The 20,369-nt window shown below is 32.2% G+C and overlaps 1 protein-coding gene across 1 annotated transcript in view; it reads right to left on the reverse strand.

The window, feature by feature from the left end:
* Window positions 1-17,334, reverse strand: part of LOC134855346 (uncharacterized) — a 41,002-nt gene extending 23,668 nt beyond the window's left edge. Inside the window, exon 1 of the mRNA XM_063871845.1 lies at window positions 17,262-17,334. The gene's annotated coding sequence lies outside the window, so the exon portion shown is untranslated. The remainder of the gene's footprint in view (window positions 1-17,261) is intronic.
* Between the last annotated feature and the right edge of the window lie 3,035 nt (window positions 17,335-20,369).

The raw sequence follows: 20,369 nt of genomic DNA on the forward strand, positions 1-20,369 counted from the left end.
TCTTGGTGCTAAATTTTCTGACAATTTCTATCATTTTTTTCTGCGAAGAAGGCATTTGCAAATCTCAAAATCCCGTCTACCTCAAGAAAATCCTAGATCCATTTTAATTGAATTATATAACTTTGTGGTTTGTTTTTACAGCTATCTTTTTGTACAAAAATTACAAAACTACAAAAAAATTTCCTGCTTAGTGTGATAAAAGGATCTGATGTAAAAATAAATGTTTATGGGTTGTTCTTACAGCTATCTTTTTGGACAAAAACTGGTGATATATTAGAATATGTGGTAGGCTAAATTTCAATAGCTGCATCTCTTTTTGTTATATTTCGCAAATTATTTATATGATATTTCAAAGCCAAATTTTTTGGCAAAAGATGTCTAAAAGTTAAGTTTTGAATAGCATTTCATTTGGTAGAGTTATGTATTGAGAAAAACTATCTTAGTCTTAGTACAAGTGATTGAAAATGAAATGACTACATTCTGCATTATTGTTCTCAACTTTAAAATATGCAGTATACTCAAAATTACCACCTATTGTAACATATCAACCGAAAAATTGCAACACTAAAATACAATTTAGGCATATTAGACAACCATAATTTTGTAAGCAAACTGGACAAAACTTTTTGTAGAAAAAAAACTAGAAAAACTAAAATAAAAATTAAAAAAAAAATTTCAAAACTCTTTGTAGAAAATTTTTGAATTTTTTGAAGTTTTTGGTCGTTTTAAAAAACTCCAAAACCTGGATTACTTGCATAAATTTTAGTTTTAAGGTCTTAAATTAGGCATAATTCAGCTGTTCTAAGCCTGCTCGCTGGCTTTATTCGCTTGAATTCAGATGAAAAAAACAACAACTTCAAACCTGTTTTTTTTCGGCACGGAAAAATTTTTTTTGGAATTTTTTGAAATCTGGTTTGAATCACGACTTATACGGCTTTACTATGATATATCACTCAAACCAATCCGATGTTATTTGTAGTACCTAAATTTGCGGGGAAAACAAAAAGAAAAAAAAACACCCGAGGACAAAGTTCCTCCCCATTTTCATTGGTCGCAACAATTACAATTATTGTTATTCAACAGTGCAAAATCGACGAAAAATTGGTTGAAATTGTTTTAAATTGATAATGGAAGATATAGCATGAAGTGTGAAAAATCAATAATATGAACTCATTTTCTTGCGTTTATGAAATTAACAACAAGCTGCTCCGTACATTTTACCGTCAAAAAATGATCAACCTTATTGTCTGAAATTTTGGATTGAATCGATTTAAATGGACTTTTTCAAGACATAAGAACCATAAAACTCTCTACAATCTCAATGAAGGTTTCTTGGGGCTGTGAAAAAATCATTTTCGTTGCCTCGTACGATTTTGAAATTTACCAAATGCATTTTTTATTTCCAAATTTGGGACAAAAACTTTTACTCAAAATAGAATCTCCGTCAGTGTTTCTCTGATCAACAGACAATTCGAGATAGTTAATTACCGCAAACCATAGGTGGATCCCTTCAAGATTTTGCAATCAAAGAGTTTCCGCGGTAGTAAAAATAAAGCTAAAAAATTTCATATTCAAAATCAAAACATTTAGCGCAATTTTATCTAGCGAATCAACAAAATATTAGACAATCAGTTGACCCCAAATGATTTCCTTCCAAGAAATTAGCTTTCAGTTATTCTTGTAGATTTTTATTAGGTCAAACGTTAGCATGCAAATTTAAATGAAAAGTGTATCTAATAATTTTCTTCCAAAAATAATCGTATTAATTGAGAGACAAAAGAGTATGCGCGTGGATTAAATCTGTGCAAATTAATTGGTTTCAAATCAATTTGAATGAAATAGTAAATTTTAAAAACAAAGCTAATTACAGTCATTAACAAGGATTTAGACTCGATTTGAATTGATTTCTTTAGCTGGGTAAAAACTCATATGAATCGAGCTAAATTTGCTCCAAAACCACCTGATTGTTGTGAATTTTGGCAAGACACGCTATCTACATTTCCCTGATTTATGTGTTTCATTTCGTGTTGGTACTGTAGAGAGATCTTACAACGTACATAGCTGCAAATGTGGACTCTTTTTTAGTTAGTCTAACAAAGATTTATCGCAACAGATTTCTTAAGTGTTTTGGTTGGGGTTTAGGAATTTGGACGACAGGAAATTAGACGATCAGAAAATAACGGAATTTGGACAATAACTTGCGTGCAAATTACGTGAAACTTGTTTACAGAGTTAAATTATCTTTTGGTTGAGTAAATACTGGTTGCCAATTAGACAATAACTTGCGTGCAAATTGCGTGAATTTTGTTTACCGACTTAAAGACTTAAATTAACTTTTGGCTGAGTAAATACTGGTTGTGCGTAAATTCTGTTTCTTCATGGTCTTCCAATTTGCTAGGCCCCGTTTTGGTTAGTTCGAAGAACTATTTATCCTTAGTTAACTCCTTGAGAAAATGGCGTGATTCCAATACTGACAAAAAACTGGTTAAAATTGTTTTAGATAATTAAAGATATAGTATGAGGTATGAAAAATCAATAATATAAACTCGTTTTCTTGCGTTTATGAATTTAACAACAAATTGTTCCGTATGTTTTATGTCAAGAAATGATCAACCTTATTGTCTGAAATTTTGGATTGAATCGGTTTAAATGGACTTTTTCAAGACATAAGAACCATAAAACTCTCTACAATCTCAATGAAGGTTTCTTGGGGCTGTGAAAAAATCATTTTCGTTGCCTCGTACGATTTTGAAATTTACCAAATGCATTTTTTATTTCCAAATTTGGGGCAAAAACTTTTACTCAAAATAGAATCTCCGTCAGTGTTTCTCTGATCAACAGACAATTCGAGATAGTTAATTACCGCAAACCATAGGTGGATCCCTTCAGGATTTTGCAATCAAAGAGTTTCCGCGGTAGTAAAAATAAAGCTAAAAAATTTCATATTCAAAATCAAAACATTTAGCGCAATTTTATCTAGCGAATCAACAAAATATTAGACAATCAGTTGACCCCAAATGATTTCCTTCCAAGAAATTAGCTTTCAGTTATTCTTGTAGATTTTTATTAGGTCAAACGTTAGCATGCAAATTTAAATGAAAAGTGTATCTAATAATTTTGACATCCTTTTAAAGATTTTCTCAGTTTTGGATGATCTCGTTTATTGATGTTTCATAACTTTACACCAATCTTTGTTCTAGGAAACTGGAAAGCAAAGCATTCTTGAAATACTTCGGCGCCTATCTTAAATTACTACCACTTCGATCTTCGACAGTCCTATCAGGTATAGTGTGGAAGGAGTTTTCAGTTAGGTGGATATTAAGATACTTAAATTTAAATTAAAAGAGAATTAGAGCCGTCATAAACTGAAATAATTCATTCTAGTCATCGAACAAAAATTAACTGTAGAGAAAGCGTGGAAGCCACTAATTTTCATTTGTTTGCCGTTATTGTCTTTTTTTTCAAAAATATACCCTGTTTTGCCCATCATATATCAGCTTTCAAAGAATCAATTAGTTTAATACAGCCAATCAAAAGGAGTGAAGCTCTCAAGGAAACATTCTAAATAGTGACAATATTATATGCGGAAAATCGTGGGCAGGAAAAGTTCTAAATAGTCTCATCCTAAACAACAAAAGTCGTCAATTCAAAATGATGACACTGGTTTTGACCTCTGAGTCTGGCTAATGAGGTTTTTTGACGTATCAGCCCAGTTTGACCAAATACGCTATTCATACAATTTTTGTATATGGAAAAATGTTAATCATACACTTTTCAAGCAATTCCATAAGTACAGAAAATTGCATGAAAGATCTATGATAAATGAAATGTTAAATAAAAACGTTAAAAACAGAAATAGCTAATTGCGCAAGTTCTTAGACAGACAACGAGTGTATTCATAGTCTAATTGTAGTATTTTTCATTGATCTGAGAACAAAAAACGATTTTTGAAATTAAAAGAAATTCTTTGCTAAACGAACGCACTACCTCAAATCTTAACTAGTGAAGTTGTTCAAAAAATCGTTATCTTTATGGCAAAACACAGCTCGAAAAAATTCAAAAAAGTCTACATTACTGACACTGAATGCATATTAAAGGCTGAAAAAGTCCATGAAAAAGGGGTTTACACATGATTTTGGTTTGCTAAAGTTTTAGAAAATGTCTGAGTTCACTGACAGGGGCTTAACTAACTGTTCTTAAAGTTTGCGTTTTGCATAAACATTTTGGGGAACGAATCATTTTGAAAGTTGAATATTGAACGATCGTATTAAAAACTAAGCAAAAAAGTAACTTGAGTGCTGGTATCAAAAAATTACCTGAAGATTTGGATTGTTCTTGATGACAACTGTAGCATGTTTGGCTTTAAAAAAAGTCCATCGATATTAAAAAAAAAACTTTCGGTAATTTTCAAACAAATTTGTCGTTACACGCACACGCATTTTCAAATACGAATTGATATTTCTCTAACCTGGTGAAAAAAAAAACATATGAAACATATAATTTGCTTCTTTTTAGTTCGTGAGGATCCATTTTGCTTTGCACTCCTACCTTTAATTGAAAATTGAAATAAAAAAGATTTAACCATGAAAATCATGAATCCCAATCTAATTTTGGGCCCAACTTTATTTGAAACAGCGTAAAACAGGTCAATAAATTATTTTTCGAGCACAATTATTTTCATTAAAACTATTTAGAATGATAAACAAAAATCAAACATTGGATTGAAATTGTTTTAGACTAAAAATGCCATTATCATAACTCAACCTAAAAATCGTAAAAATGAACATTGAATTCGTTACATAACTGGTACCAAAGAGTACGCCACATTTTGTAACAATTTATAGAATCAAATAGTTAGCCTCACTTGTGAAATTGAACGCACTACCTCAAATCCTAACAAAAGCACTACCTCAAATCTTAACTAGTGAAATTGTTCGAAAAATCGTTATCTTTATGGCAAAACACTGCTCAATGAGCTCGAAAAAATTCAAAAAAGTCTACATTACTGACACTGAATGCATATTAAAGGCTGAAAAAGTCCATGAAAAAGGGGTTTACACATGATTTTGGTTTGCTAAAGTTTTAGAAAATGTCTGAGTTCACTGACAGGGGCTTAACTAACTGTTCTTAAAGTTGGCGTTTTGCATAAACATTTTGGGGAACGAATCATTTTGAAAGTTGAATATTGAACGATCGTATTAAAAACTAAGCAAAAAAGTAACTTGAGTGCTGGTATCAAAAAATTACCTGAAGATTTGGATTGTTCTTGATGACAACTGTAGCATGTTTGGCTTTAAAAAAAGTCCATCGATATTAAAAAAAAAACTTTCGGTAATTTTCAAACAAATTTGTCGTTACACGCACACGCATTTTCAAATACGAATTGATATTTCTCTAACCTGGTGAAAAAAAAACATATGAAACATATAATTTGCTTCTTTTTAGTTCGTGAAGATCCATTTTGCTTTGCACTCCTACCTTTAATTGAAAATTGAAATAAAAAAGATTTAACCATGAAAATCATGAATCCCAATCTAATTTTGGGCCCAACTTTATTTGAAACAGCGTAAAACAGGTCAATAAATTATTTTTCGAGCACAATTATTTTCATTAAAACTATTTAGAATGATAAACAAAAATCAAACATTGGATTGAAATTGTTTTAGACTAAAAATGCCATTATCATAACTCAACCTAAAAATCGTAAAAATGAACATTGAATTCGTTACATAACTGGTACCAAAGAGTACGCCACATTTTGTAACAATTTATAGAATCAAATAGTTAGCCTCACTTGTGAAATTGAACGCACTACCTCAAATCCTAACAAAAGCACTACCTCAAATCTTAACTAGTGAAATTGTTCGAAAAATCGTTATCTTTATGGCAAAACACTGCTCAATGAGCTCGAAAAAATTCAAAAAAGTCTACATTACTGACACTGAATGCATATTAAAGGCTGAAAAAGTCCATGAAAAAGGGGTTTACACATGATTTTGGTTTGCTAAAGTTTTAGAAAATGTCTGAGTTCACTGACAGGGGCTTAACTAACTGTTTTTAAAGTTTGCGTTTTGCATAAACATTTTGGGGAACGAATCATTTTGAAAGTTGAATATTGAACGATCGTATTAAAAACTAAGCAAAAAAGTAACTTGAGTGCTGGTATCAAAAAATTACCTGAAGATTTGGATTGTTCTTGATGACAACTGTAGCATGTTTGGCTTTAAAAAAAGTCCATCGATATTAAAAAAAAAACTTTCGGTAATTTTCAAACAAATTTGTCGTTACACGCACACGCATTTTCAAATACGAAATGATATTTCTCTAACCTGGTGAAAAAAAACATATGAAACATATAACTTGTTTCTTTTTAGTTCGTGAGGATCCATTTTGCTTCGCACGCCTACCTTTAATTGAAAATTGAAATAAAAAAGATTTAACCATGCAAATCATGAATCCCAATCTAATTTTGGGCCCAACTTTGTTTGAAACAGCGTAAAACTGGTCAATAAATTATTTTTCGAGTACAAGTATTTGCATTAAAATTTTGAAAATAATGAACAGAAATCAAACATTGGATTGAAACTATTTTAGAGTAAAAGAGCAATTATCATAACTCATTCTCAAATTCGTAAAAATGGTTATCAGATTCCTTACATAACTGGTACCAAAGAGTACGTCTCAATTTGTAACAATTTAAAGAATCAAATACTTAGTCTCACTTCCATTTGCAAGGAAATTGTGCCAAGTTAATTAACCGCGGTGACAGCTCGACTGGGATAATGCTCGACTAGCAAAAAAGTTTGAAAACATGAAAATATATCGACTAGCATAATTTTATAACCATAAATCTCAAAAACAAAAGATAGATTCGAACCTACGCGGAAACAACCTGCAACCATTCGAGTCAAACGCGTTAACCACAAAATCATGCGGGCTTGACAATCAAATATCGATGGCAAAAGTTAATGCTTCCTTTCTGTTTACTTGGTGCAACGAAGAATAATCAAATGAAAAAGAGGCGTTATTTTTGGCCATCGAAATTTGAACGAACAGCATCAAAAAATTGCAGTTTGAGTTAATAAACAGTCTTATTTATACGTTTAATTTACAGTCTGAATTATACCTTTAACACGCGCCAGTTCATCATTGTTCTGCCAAAAACAGGAGGCGGGACTAACTTGGTTGTTGGTGGCTACAGAATTAAGAAGAACAGTAAAACCAAAAAATCCCAATATTATGTTTGTGTGGAACCATCTTGCAAATATCGACTTACTACAAATTTGCAAGCTACTAATTTTATACAGAACACGAAAAAACACACTCATGGTGCAAATTTCGACCAAATTGAAAGAAACTTGACTATCCAAGTCAAAAAAATTTACAACGAGGTATTTCAAAAAAACTTATCTGATTTACAGGATTTCATTCCGCCAGAACATCATCGATTAAGATGCTCACTTATAAGAAAACGGAATAAACTTCTACATTCCGAAATTTATATCCAAAAAGTTAAAATTTAAGGTTTTTGGAGAAGAATTATGGATAGTCAGCTTTTTTTTCACTCGACATCAATTTTTTGCCGGGTTGTGCAGTTTTTGCGACCGAAAATTTCTGCGTTATTTCTCGCAGTTCGAAATTTTTCTTTGCGATAGCAACCTCAAATTGGCCTTTCGGTTTTATCAGCAAACTTATTTTTTTGGTTGTTTCGCCAAAAACCGAAAAATAATTCCGCTATTGACAGGAAAATCTCAATTGCATTATGACTACTTACTGTTGACACTCTGTCGAAATTTTTCTGAATTTCTTGAAAAAGTTTTTTTGCTACAAATGATCACATCAAAATTCAAAACCGGGTTTATCGCTGCTGTCAATAATATTTTTGGAAATCAAACAGTTCATAGAGGATTTTAGTTTCATTACATTCAAGCTATTTACAAAATAATTCAATCGGTTGGTCAAACTACGGCTTTTAAAAATATCCGCATTTCCATTGAATTTTGAAAAAGAATTCAGTCGCGGTTTTATGTCCGAAAAAGTTGTCCGAGAAAAATTCAACAGACTGCGTTATAGCCGTGATACCCATCAATTATTGCGAATTATTCAAGATTCGACTCAATTTTTGAGTAAGTCGGGAAATTTTAGTTCGAAAAAATTGGTGCTGCAATGTGGAACGAGTATAATAGACCACACAATTTGCAAAACTGTCCTGCGAAGAATCGAGACAGGTGATATTCCGGCATTACAGCAAGTGAAGCGGCGATAATTGAAAGCCAAAATCAACCGTTTGAAAACTTTGTGCGAGAATTTTCTCATTGATCTGAATACTTATTGAAATAATAAAGGCAATGTGCTCCGAAATTTGTGAGAAAAAAGACATGATTTATATAATTTCTTTTATTTGTAATAAGTCTGATTTTGGTAATAATTGAGTCTTGTGATTCGAATTTTTTATGATAGTTGATACAGTTTTCAGTTTTTGAAACTTTTATGCTAGTCGATACGATTTTTACTTTTGAAATTTTTTGCTTGTCGAGCTTTATGCTAGTCGATATACCGCCTTAGTCACCTCTGCAACACAATAGATTTATAGCTAGTAGGAAATATCAGACTTAGGTCATTTATCAAACTAAACCACGATTTTATCCCAAATGAAAGTTACTATTCCCTTTTGTAATTGAAGAAATACACAAATTTGTATATTTGAAAAAAAAACAGATTTAAAAATTTTAAGTAAGGATTGCATATTTATGCTAATGAACAATTCAACCATTTTTCCGAAAATGTCATTTAGATGGATAGTTGTACTTTGATTTAGATGGATTTAATCGGATGCAAAATGTAGAAAAATTAGGTTGAAAGAATTGACATTGGAAAATTTTTAATGTTTTCGAATTATTTCGAATACGTAAAGAATTAAGCAACTACAAAGCACAAGCGATTGATTCTAATCAATTTATCTTGATTTTTTAAATTTTAAAAATAAATATTTTCAAGAAATTTATTTTCATATCGGTCTCATTTTCAAATTATTCTTAATTCGTACTTGTCATTGCAAGTGTTGTATAAGGAACTCAATATTTACTGACTAAACAAAAAACAAAAATAAATATAAAATTAAGACAATTGGTTGATCAAAAGCTGAACTTTTTATTTATAAATTCTTGAAAAAAAAGTTTTTTGTTTGAAGTTCTCAATTTTGTTTCTGATATTGTCATGAACCTTGTAATCATTGAGGTAACTAACTATTCGAGAAAAAAATTAAACTGTTGCTGTTTCACAAACAAATTTCTTGAGCTTCTTTTAGCTATAAAAATACGACGGATTTTGTGGCTTGTTTACTTGAACTTGAAAAAGCGTAAACTCGTTCAAAAAGTCTTTTTTAATTGCACGTAAAAACAGAGCAAGCGATTTGAAATTTTTAGTTTTATTTCAGAATTCGCTCAGTGAAGTTACCCTCCGTCGCTGTTCCTCCGAAAAAAATCCTCTTGTTCCATGAAATGAAAAGATTGTATTTTAATGTAGAACATTGATTTTTTTGTTGAAGAAATGCGTTTTTTTACTTCCAGATTTTTTTTGCATGTTCAATGAGAAGAAGCGAGCTGATATTTGTATCATAATAAGAGACACATGATTAAATTGTTTAAGAATCAAACAGAAACTTTCAGACAATTTCAATTTTCCATAGATCATTTAAGCCAAAAAGCAATTTTTTCCTAAATATAAGTTTGCTAAGAAGGATCATATTTTGAGCAAAAAAGAACAAAAAGTATATTTAGTTTCATTCTATTAAAAAACCAAATTGTATCTGTAGTTTTGAAGCAGAACAATTTTCCATTGACAATTTTGCATGAATTATTTCTAGCAGTCTGAATTCAAATATTTGTCATTTTTTAAACTGTTTTGTCTAAATTAGGGACAATGTGTATGATATCAGAGCGCTAACTGAAAACTACGACTCAGAAAGCAGTCAGTCGTTAGAGTAGTTTTTTTCTCGGACAATGACCCAGGAGTGAAACAGATAAGTCTAAAATGATCTGTGGTAAAAACGGCAAAAAAAGATGTAAAATTTTGAAGAAACCCCCTTTCTGCTAGGTTAAAACTAACGGTTAATGATCCGATCAAATCCTTAAAATGGAGAAAACTAACTATGATCTCTACTTCGTTTTTTATGCGCGGAAATTTTTGAAAAATTTGAAAAATTTTGCTAATATTTCTAAACAAAACTACTAAGAAAAAAGGGGAGGTATTATAAACGACGCCCATTTTGTTGATTAATCGGTGAGTTTTTTCTGTCTTATTTTGTAATAGTTTAAAATAGACAAAATAATGAACTTTACAAATGGAATAGATTTATAAAGTAATTACTATTTGAGAATTACTGTTTTTATTTCAACACAACAAATAACCTGCGTGGCAAATTGCACAAGAAAAAAATTTTAGATGATGTTTTTCTTGTTGAATTGATTACGATATTCTTTTTTAGAATCTATGCCAACAAAATTTTTTTTCTAATATAGGGAGAAAAATATGATTTTTTCATATTGTGGTCATGTGGTGCAGAAACCCACATAATGCTTGCCATAATTAAAAATAAATGAGTCAAATTCACCCATGCTGCATGCTTCAAACTAAGTTTCTGATGATTTTGAAAACTTTATTTCGACAAATTCTGATGTGTCTAACATTAGAAATCCAGCACATATAGCAACAATAGATTTTTGATATTGCAATTTCACCCCAACTGCGGAGTCAAGAACCAACCACACCACTCTGCACCGTGAAACAGAAAAGCAACCCTAATAACCACTTTTTCTCGCATTCTGATTTAATGTTTGAGGGCCTGCGAGGGTCTCTTTTAGCAATCAAACGAGATCCGACAAAAAAACGAAACAACCATTTGTGCAAAAAAAGTAACCAAACTAAGCTACGACAGAGCAGACAACTACAAGAGATACAAAAATTTGAAGACAACCAAATGTTTGTTGTTTGCTGTTCCTGATGGCATCGTGCGCTCATGCGTACTAAAAATATCTTGAGAAACACTACTACGCTCGCGGTGAAACTTGCCTTTGTCGAACCAGATAGAACTTCTAGACCTAGTTTTATGATAAAACCTTACATTTTGGCACTAAAACATTGCCCTCAACGAGGATGTCCATGGCATTAATTGTCAATCATGCGATTTTAAAAAATCAGTAAAATTGTATTACAACTACTGAGATTATGACAATTTTGATCAGAGTTCTGGATGATGTAATAACCAACTAAAAGATGACAATTTAAGACTTGTGAAACAAGAGTCGTGGATAAAATTTTCATCCCTAGTTCTTCATTAGGGCACTTTTAACATATTTTGTTCTTGCAGGTCGAATCAACGTATCAACGCTATCGAATTTTTGTGATGACAACATAGAATGTGTATTCTTATGATGAATCAATTTGAAAGATTTTTCAACATTTTTTTTCCAGAAAACTCAAATTTAGCCTAATCAACTACATCTTCATAACAAGTTTTCTCATTTTCTCATTTTCTCTTTTCTTAATAGGATTCGAATTAGCCAATTTGATAAAACAAAGTACCTTCTGATCAAATCCGGGGATTTTTAGTTTCGATATTTTTCCCGCCCAAATTTGAAGTGATTTGTTTGTTTGAAAAGTTAAAATAGAAAAGGACGTAAAAAAGAACTGGCAGAATTTTTCAAAATATTGGAGGCAGCTTTTTTTAGTGCGCAACCCTCTTTCACAAAAGAGAATTTTTAGCGTGACTACAAATAATTTGAAAAGCGATACATTTTCATTTTTTTCCGAACATAAATTACGGCAAGGAATTATGAAAAAGTTTTTTTTTTCGCCGTTTGACTGGAGATAAATTGTGATACCTTATCAAAGCTGTTTCAGCCGTAAACTAAGTTCAAAAAACACAATTGAAAACACTTGTATCATTTTATTTTAGATAAAAATTGGTTTGATAGAAATTGATGTTTAGACTAAATTAGACAATTTGAGAGCGCAATTTTCACATTTTAATGTAAAACAATTCAATTCCGCTCAATTTTCAACAATGTTTTAGATATAAAATTTAGCAGATTTTTTTTTTTTACAAATTACTTAATTGCTTCTTTTGAACAAAAATGTGCAAAAAATGGTCAAAAAAACTCATTATTTTTTTTTCTTTTTTTCAGAGTTTTTTTTTCAGTATAGTCGGAAAATTCTCTGATACTTAGAGAGCAACCCTTTTTTTTGTACTTTCAATTATTTTGCCTCCGCTACGAACCCAAATGAAGTTTTCCTGGGTTGAAGTTGCATTGCAATTCAGAAATGTATCATTGTTTTTGCATTGTTTTGAAATGTTTCAGTGATTTACAAGTACAAATGCATAGATTTACTCTGTTTTAGTTAAGTTCAATCTCTTAACCTTAAATATAAAAAACCCTGATGTGACATCAATTTTTCATCGATGTGACATCTATTTTTCGAATGTTTAGATACATTGATGTGAGATCGACGAAACATCTATGTCACTTCCAAGTTTGAATTAAATTTCAGTTTTTACGAAGTTTTTTCAAAATTTTGTTGGGTGTCATTACAAACGATTGAAATAGTTTTGCACTATAAAAATTGTTAGAAACTACATAAACAAGCGAATTTTTTGCAAAAAAGTGAATAAGCATTTTTACAGAAATAGTCGCGGAAGTAGCAGTGCATGAGCAATTGAGTTTGTCTGGAAAATTTTAGTTTTTTTTTGAATTGCAAAACTTTTTTTTCCAAATTTGCATCCCCCACCGCTGAAAACAAAACTAGTCCGCTAAAAAGCCAGTTGTTTTCGTATAAAAAAAGTAAAAAACCTTGACCCTCTCCCCTAAAGGTGTGAAGAAACTAAGACGGTTCACTCGGTGAGTAGAGCAGATCCTGGGTATTTCACTGTATCTTATTTTAACTTATTCGAAGGTGAATGGCACTTTTCTTGCTAGTTATTGAAAGTGATCGTTAAATAAAAAAATAATTTGAATAATTTTTGAAGAAACAATTGTTGTTTTTTCGTTCTGGAACTTTTTTGCTGTGTTACTGATTTTGTTTTTGTTTTTGTTCTTGGAGAGGGTCAAAAATTGTAGAAAAGGGGAAAATTGAAAAAAATTATGCATCACTCCGCAAATAAAAATCAGCTAAAAAACCTAAAAACTCAATTTTTTTCGCAAAAGTAGAAAAGTTTCAGTCGGCCAGTGGGTGGTTTGACACCTGTAGGTGACGCCCGAAGTGTGACTCCTGAAGCTCTTGAGAGTTCGGGTCGAAGAATTTATCGAGGGAAGAAGTGATTGGCTGTAGTTCCTTTGAAACTGAGAATCATCAAAAAATTTCAAAAAAAAACATTTTTCGCAAAAATTCCATTTGAGAATGTTCATACTTACGTTTTCATCCGAATTTTTTTTTGATGTTTTCTAATGTCTTATAATGTTTTCTATCTGTCCTTAATGTCCATTGAACTATCAATCATCGATATACTTTTAAAAAATTTTCCTTTGAGAAAGTTTTTGAAATCTTCAATCATGAAATTAAGAATTTTTTGAATTTTTTATACAAAAAACTGATGATTGCTACCTCATTTTTATATTCATTGGCGCTTAATTTGCCGGAAACAAATATTTCATCTGTTGCCCAAAATTGTTTTGAGACTGATGTTCATCCGAAAATTTTAAAGTTTTCTACTCTGGGTTTTATTCTGATGACTAATAGTTTTGCGCACATTTTCATTTATTGTTTATAATTTCACTATAAGTTTCATTTTATAATTTTTTTGATTTTGTTTCAATCATAATGAACCTAATTTTTTTATTTTTTTGAAAAACTTTGTTTTAAAACCAGGGGTTCTGGAGAATTTTTTAATTTTTTTGTTCAGAAAATATTATTTTAATCTTCAATAAGAAGGCCAAAAATTATCTTCAATAAGAAGGCCGATATAAATTTAACCGAAATCTTTTAAGCTTTTCTCAAAGATATGGAAGATTGGTGGACTTGAGAAAACGAAAACTGTATGATAAGCATTTTTGTTAACCCGGGAAAACAGGGATGATACGTCAATGCGATTTGCATCCACGTTTCATGGCTGAATAAGAAAATTCACATCCATGTTTCAGTCAAGATTCATGGATAAAACATCAATTGAATTTTCATCTATGTTTCATGGATCAATTATAGAACTGATATCCATGTTGCAGTCATGATTCATCGATTAAACATCATTGTAATTTGCATCCATTTTTCATAGATGAATCATAGATGAACAACGTTAAAATGGCACTGTAACATGAAAGATACATGGATGCAAAAAATGAAAGATCTTTGATACTTTTCTGAATTGAAAAGCAACTTTAACCCGGGTTGTGCTACTTCATTCCAAACCTAGTTAGCACAGTTTTCTCGATTATTTAATAAATTTGCTAAAAATGATGTTAAGACATTTGAGTTTTTGTTATTCTAATAAAAATGCTCTGATACTGTTATTCTAATGAAAATGCAAGTTAATCAAAACAGTAAGAAACGTTCACGTAATTCAGTAGAAACTTCTGCGTAACAGGTTCGAGATTTCCGACTTATGCATAGATCGTGTGAATGCCCTAACAAGAAACATTATAGTCGAACTCGAAGTCGAAAAAAAATCTCACTTCGGTTAATATTTTAAGTCGAAACGAACACAATCACAAAGTGAAAAAAAACCATTAGAAAGTCAAATTTCGAATCATGAAGAGCCCAAGTCCGAAACACAAAGTCGAACTCGAAGTCGAAACATAACCGAAAAGTATGTCGAAAGATGTCTCAAACAACGAGTCGAAATATGTTTAAAAAAAAAGGCAATTAAGGAGCTTCATAAAAACACATTCAAAAACACTTTTTTTCCTTACATTAATTTTTTTGTCTCGTTACTGATCAGTTAAAGTGTGTGCATATAATAGGAACGAAGTGTTCATTGACTGTGACGTTGCTTTTTGATAAACGAGAATCACTCAAAAGTAGCTAACACCATAGCTACAAAGTAGGCGTTTAGCTAGTGATCCAGTATAGATCTGACATCTTTGACAAGTTCTAGATAAATTATCGGTTTTTAATGCTACTTCAACATTACATAAGGTAATTTTTCACATATGGTTAGCGCCTTTCTCCTTTTTCCCAATTGTTCGTAATGGAAATTTTAGTTTTTTTCCCGTCTATTCTTTGTTTTTTCTATTCGTCGCATTTCTTGCTCAAAACTAATAAAAAATTTAATAAAATTTTTCAAATTTTTCTTTTTTTTATAGACAATTTTATCAACAAAATTTTTTCCTTAAAATATATAATTTGGTTGGAATAACCAGCACTCAAACGAGGTAAATTTTAAAGTTAAGCTTTTTCTTGTACTTTTTTGAAAGTTTCACTCAAGTTTCAGTTTGCGTTTTTTCTTGATTTTAAAACAATAAATGCTTTCATTGAAAACTCAGCTGACAGTTTTCCAAATAAGCCATCGAGTTTTTTTATTACAATCGCTTATAGTTGTGAATCTTCTTCGTATATGTGAGCAAACAATGCGTGTTCAAATGCATTTGGCGGAAAATAACTAGAAAATACGATGCCAGGACTACTATGCTTGTTTTATTGTTCCGACTTTCGATACGATATATTTGTGCTCGGGTGGGTTTTTTTTTCTTCAGACAAATTTCGACTTTTTAACTAGCCATTTTTGACGGAAATTTTTTATATCATTCAAAAGGTATTGTTGTCCTGAGCTTAAATTTGAAAAAATATTTCACCTGTGATCATTTTTCGTAAAGTTATGAGGGTTTAAAGATTGCCATTTTGACCAATTTGGGACAATTAACGCGCGATATCATCCGCGCTATTAACGCGTAAGCGGATTTAATACGTCTTATAAATCGTTCCAAATTGGTTGAACGAAGCTTATTTGCCATAATTGATTTGTTACTAGAAGCGAAATCTATTCTTTTGTACTTTATATGGCGTGTGGGGGGGGGGGGATGATTTTTATAAAAAAATTTCAAATTTTTGAAAAAAAAAATTCGTTTTATTGTTCCGACTTTCGATACGAAAGTAACGGAATATTTGTGCTCGGGGTGGGTTTTTTTTTTTCTTCAGACAAATTTCGACTTTTTAACTAGCCATTTTTGACGGAACTTTTTATATCATTCAGAAGGTATTGTTGTCCTGAGCTTAAATTTGAAAAGATAATTCACCTGTGATCGTTTTTCGTAAAGTTATGAGGGTTTAAAGATTGCCATTTTGGCCATTTTGACCAATTTGGGACAATTAACGCGCGATATAATTCGCGCTATTAACGCGTAAGCGGAGGTTTAATTCGTCTTATATATCGTTCCAAATTGAATGAACGAAGCTTATTTGCCATAATTGATGTGTTACAAGGAACGAAAACTATCTTTTTATACTTTTTATGAGGTGTGGGGGGACGATTTTCATAAAAAATTTCAAATTTTAGAAAAAAAAATTTTCGTTTTATTTTTTTTCATTTAATTTTTTAATGTTATTACTGCTGCTCCATAAACCTTAAAAGGCAGTCGGAACATTCAGGGCTTCGCCCTGGTACGAGCAGTCTTGTTCTTGATTTATGTTCAAACTTTCAGGATTTGAAGATAAACCAAGTACCAGTATTCTAACCATTGCAGTATAGTCAATTGGGTAAAAACACAATTTTGACTGCAAATCACAATAGCTAGAAGTAGAAAACCAATTATTTATCGTTTCTTTTGAAATTTTTGCCTAAACTTAATTAAAACCAGTAGAATCAAAACCACAGTCGAAAAAAGTTGTCACTAGAACGATTTTTTGTCGGATAGTAATCCAAGAATGAAGCAGACTTGTCGAGAAGCAACTCATTCTAAAAGTTGAAACAAAAAAAAAATTTAAAAAATATTAAATTGAAGATTCCCTTGTAGACGGGCGCAATTATCGTTACGATTAAGATTACTGAAAGTCGATCCGTTCAAAATCGTAAAAAGTAAAAACATGTTCTCGGTCTCTACTTTGTTTTTAAGCATGGCATGTTTCCTTAAACTAACCGTCTGTCTTACAATACTGATTTAGTGGTAAGTTTTGGCGGCAACGTTTTACTTTTTGGCCGTCTCACACACTAAATTAATCAAAGTAATCGACCTCATATGTAGGTTTAAGTGTGTGTTTATTTGTATTATGTATGATTTTTAAAAAATCACAATTAAAAAAGAAAAACACTTTTAGTACAATTGTTTTGTACTTACTGTTGTCAGCAACGTTTCTTGCTACAATTCGACTTCAAATTGCCTGTCAAACAGAACCAAAATGAAATTTCTTTGAGTTTCTTGTTGATAAAAAGATTGCAAAAGTCTTATCGATACTAAGCCAACAGAAACTTTTCTCATTCGGGGTATTTTGATGCAGTAAAATTGATCGGAATATTCCTGAAATTCAAGGTTTTGTTCTAGTGATGTCGCAAGTTTTGCCCTCCCACTTTAGTTTAGGTTACTTTTCGTCACACAGTTACTGCAAATCCCCAAATAAGGTTTTGAGAAGATATGGTGATTAAATATGACATATTCCAAAGAGCACAAACGTTGCAACATTAGATAAGGATGTTGCAATTCTTATCTTCAGTTCATTCTTGGGGAGCTTTTAAAAAAACGTTCGCTTTAGTAGATCTAGAGCACGAAGTTGCATAACTTAGTTGTATTGCTAAGATTTTTATCGATTTAAGACTAATAAGTGTTTCCATATATCTAGAACCACTATTTGTATCGCTAGAATTCATATCATCGTAATACAAATGTATGTTGCCATATATAATCCAAGAGCTTGCAATATAAAAGGTACAAAAAATGAAAAACTTTCCGCTTGATTTACCGACTTTTGAAAAAAAAAACGGTACTCGTTGAGAGCCGATGATTTGCTGTGTAAAAGGATATTTTTCAAATCTCTGGATGACTCAGTCGAAAAAAAATCGAATTATAAACTAAATGAAAACTTAAAATTATCCGAGAAATAAAATTTTTTTGAAAGATGTTGTTGAAATTGTAACTAAAAGAATGCTTTTATAGAAATCGTTTGGAATCCGATTAAAAACTGAGAAGTGCTTGACATCTAACTGCCGCTCTAACTGATTTCGCTCATATTTATGCATATTGCACAGGTGGAAACAAGTGCAATATTTGAAAATTTGATGATTATTGTCATCCGGCATGGATTGATAAAACCCCACACAAAACTTATAATGTATTTATACATTATTTATGTTTCGATACTATGTAACGTTAATATGATTTGATCGATTGATCTTGACAGTGAGGACAAGGACGGCGGCTAAATCGAACTACGGTTCAGAAAGAGAAGAAACGTTACCATTAATTAGTTGTTTTAACTCCTCTCTCTCAAGATCACCATCATCAATCCATACGGATTCAGGAATTAGCTAACCATGCATTGAGGTATGACATGGCGCAACCAGCAGGATTTTCGAAGAACCCGCTAAACATAAACCCATTTTGGGAAAGAGCATCAGCCGAACCACCATTGGAGTGCACCAAATGGGTGGCAAAATTGGAGATGGCAATATTCGCGAAAGACCGCATCGAAATCCGGAACTTACTACGAGCAAAACCACCACTATTAGAACCATCCGAACCATATACGAACCATATACGAGGTCGAGATAGTAGGCAAAACGGAAGCGCAGAAAATGAATCGGGACGTGCGTAACCAAGAAAAACGAATGTGCTGGGAAAACCACGTGATTAAAGCGCGCGAAAAAGGAGTCCTGTGTAACTCATTCAGATGGGACGAAGCGGGCACAAAAGTGCGTAGCTACCTTTTTCTGTGTCTCGGCGCCGAAGAACAATTTCATGCAGACCTAGTGGAACTGGTCACGGGCTGACTGCGGCGACCGAGAAGCTGAGTGGGTAAGAGTAATGTTTACCGCCCACATGAACAAAGAAAAGACTGCAGAAGAATTGCTGGCACAAACACGTAGCCCACAAGATGCGTATGAATACGCGAAGCGACGAGAAAAGGGAATAGAACACAGTCGTACTATAAAAACAAACAGTTAGGAGGACAAGCAACGACCACAAAACAAGAGCCGGTACGTTAAGTAAATACACGTGGCAGATACAACCAACAAAACAATCAAATAAAATGAGAGGTCGGGGCGGTTTGCGCGGCCGACCGTGTGCACGTGGAACACAAATCACAAGGGGCCAACAACAACAACAACAACAACAACAGCGAAACACAAGTTCAAGACAATGCTATAAGTGTGGGAACCAATACGGTACCAATCATCTACAACCATGTCCAGCAAAGGACAAAATCTGCTCAAAATGAGCAAAACGCGGACACTTCGCAAAAGTTTGTCGCTCCACAAACGTAAAATACTTGGGAAACACAAACGAAAAATAACAAGACGAAACTGAAATAGAAAGCACGGAAACAGACAATGACCCCGTCAATGATTTCATCACAAACATGCTGATTTCACCACAAGAATGGTTGGGAAGAGTATCAGATAGACAAAATTTCCGTAATGACAATCGCAGAATCATTCGAAATAAAAACACAAAAACACTATCGGAAGACAATCTAATTAAATATATTGTTAAATTAAAGACGAACACAAAGGGACTATTCGCTATTGCTGAGTCGGGCAGCACAGTGTCTGTTCTCAACGAAAAAACCGCACAACGAAGACAACAAAGCAATCAAATTGCAGTTCTTAAAAATATCCTACCGGAGGACACATCCAGGAATTTAGCATGCTATATCGGCGAACCAATGCATCCGAAAGGAAGACTGATAATCACAATTGAGTCGGGAGGACGGAAATTACAAACAGCTCCATTCATTATCGTATGGGCAATTGAACACTTCAAATAGTATTTATACGGCAAACATTTTATCGTCATCACTGACCATCATGCTTTAATCAGCGCTTTAAACGCAAGCGAATGATCAAAAACAAGTGAAAGTTGACTAACCCACTGGACCGATAGATTAATACCATTTCATTTTGATATGAAGCACAGCGCAGGGAATAAAATGCGACTAATAAATTATATGTCACGAAATCCGGTTGGATTATCAATACCCCCAGTGAGTAAGATGAAGAATTTGTAGTACCGTCAATTTTTACATTATAAAAAACCTAGAAATGATTGACAACGTCATTCTAAATAATCTGGCCAATCAAAACAGAGCACCATTTGATCTGATCAAAAAGCGCGCAGAGTTATTAGATGCTAGTTCAAACGCTCAACTAACAACTAAACATTCCAAACATTCCGAAAGCAGTCAATCGCTACCCAAAAACAAAATTCAGTCTAACTTAAATTCTGCTCACA

Source organism: Symsagittifera roscoffensis, chromosome 10 (genome assembly GCF_963678635.1).
Source record: "Symsagittifera roscoffensis chromosome 10, txSymRosc1.1, whole genome shotgun sequence".
Classification (NCBI taxonomy): Eukaryota; Metazoa; Xenacoelomorpha; order Acoela; family Convolutidae; genus Symsagittifera; species Symsagittifera roscoffensis.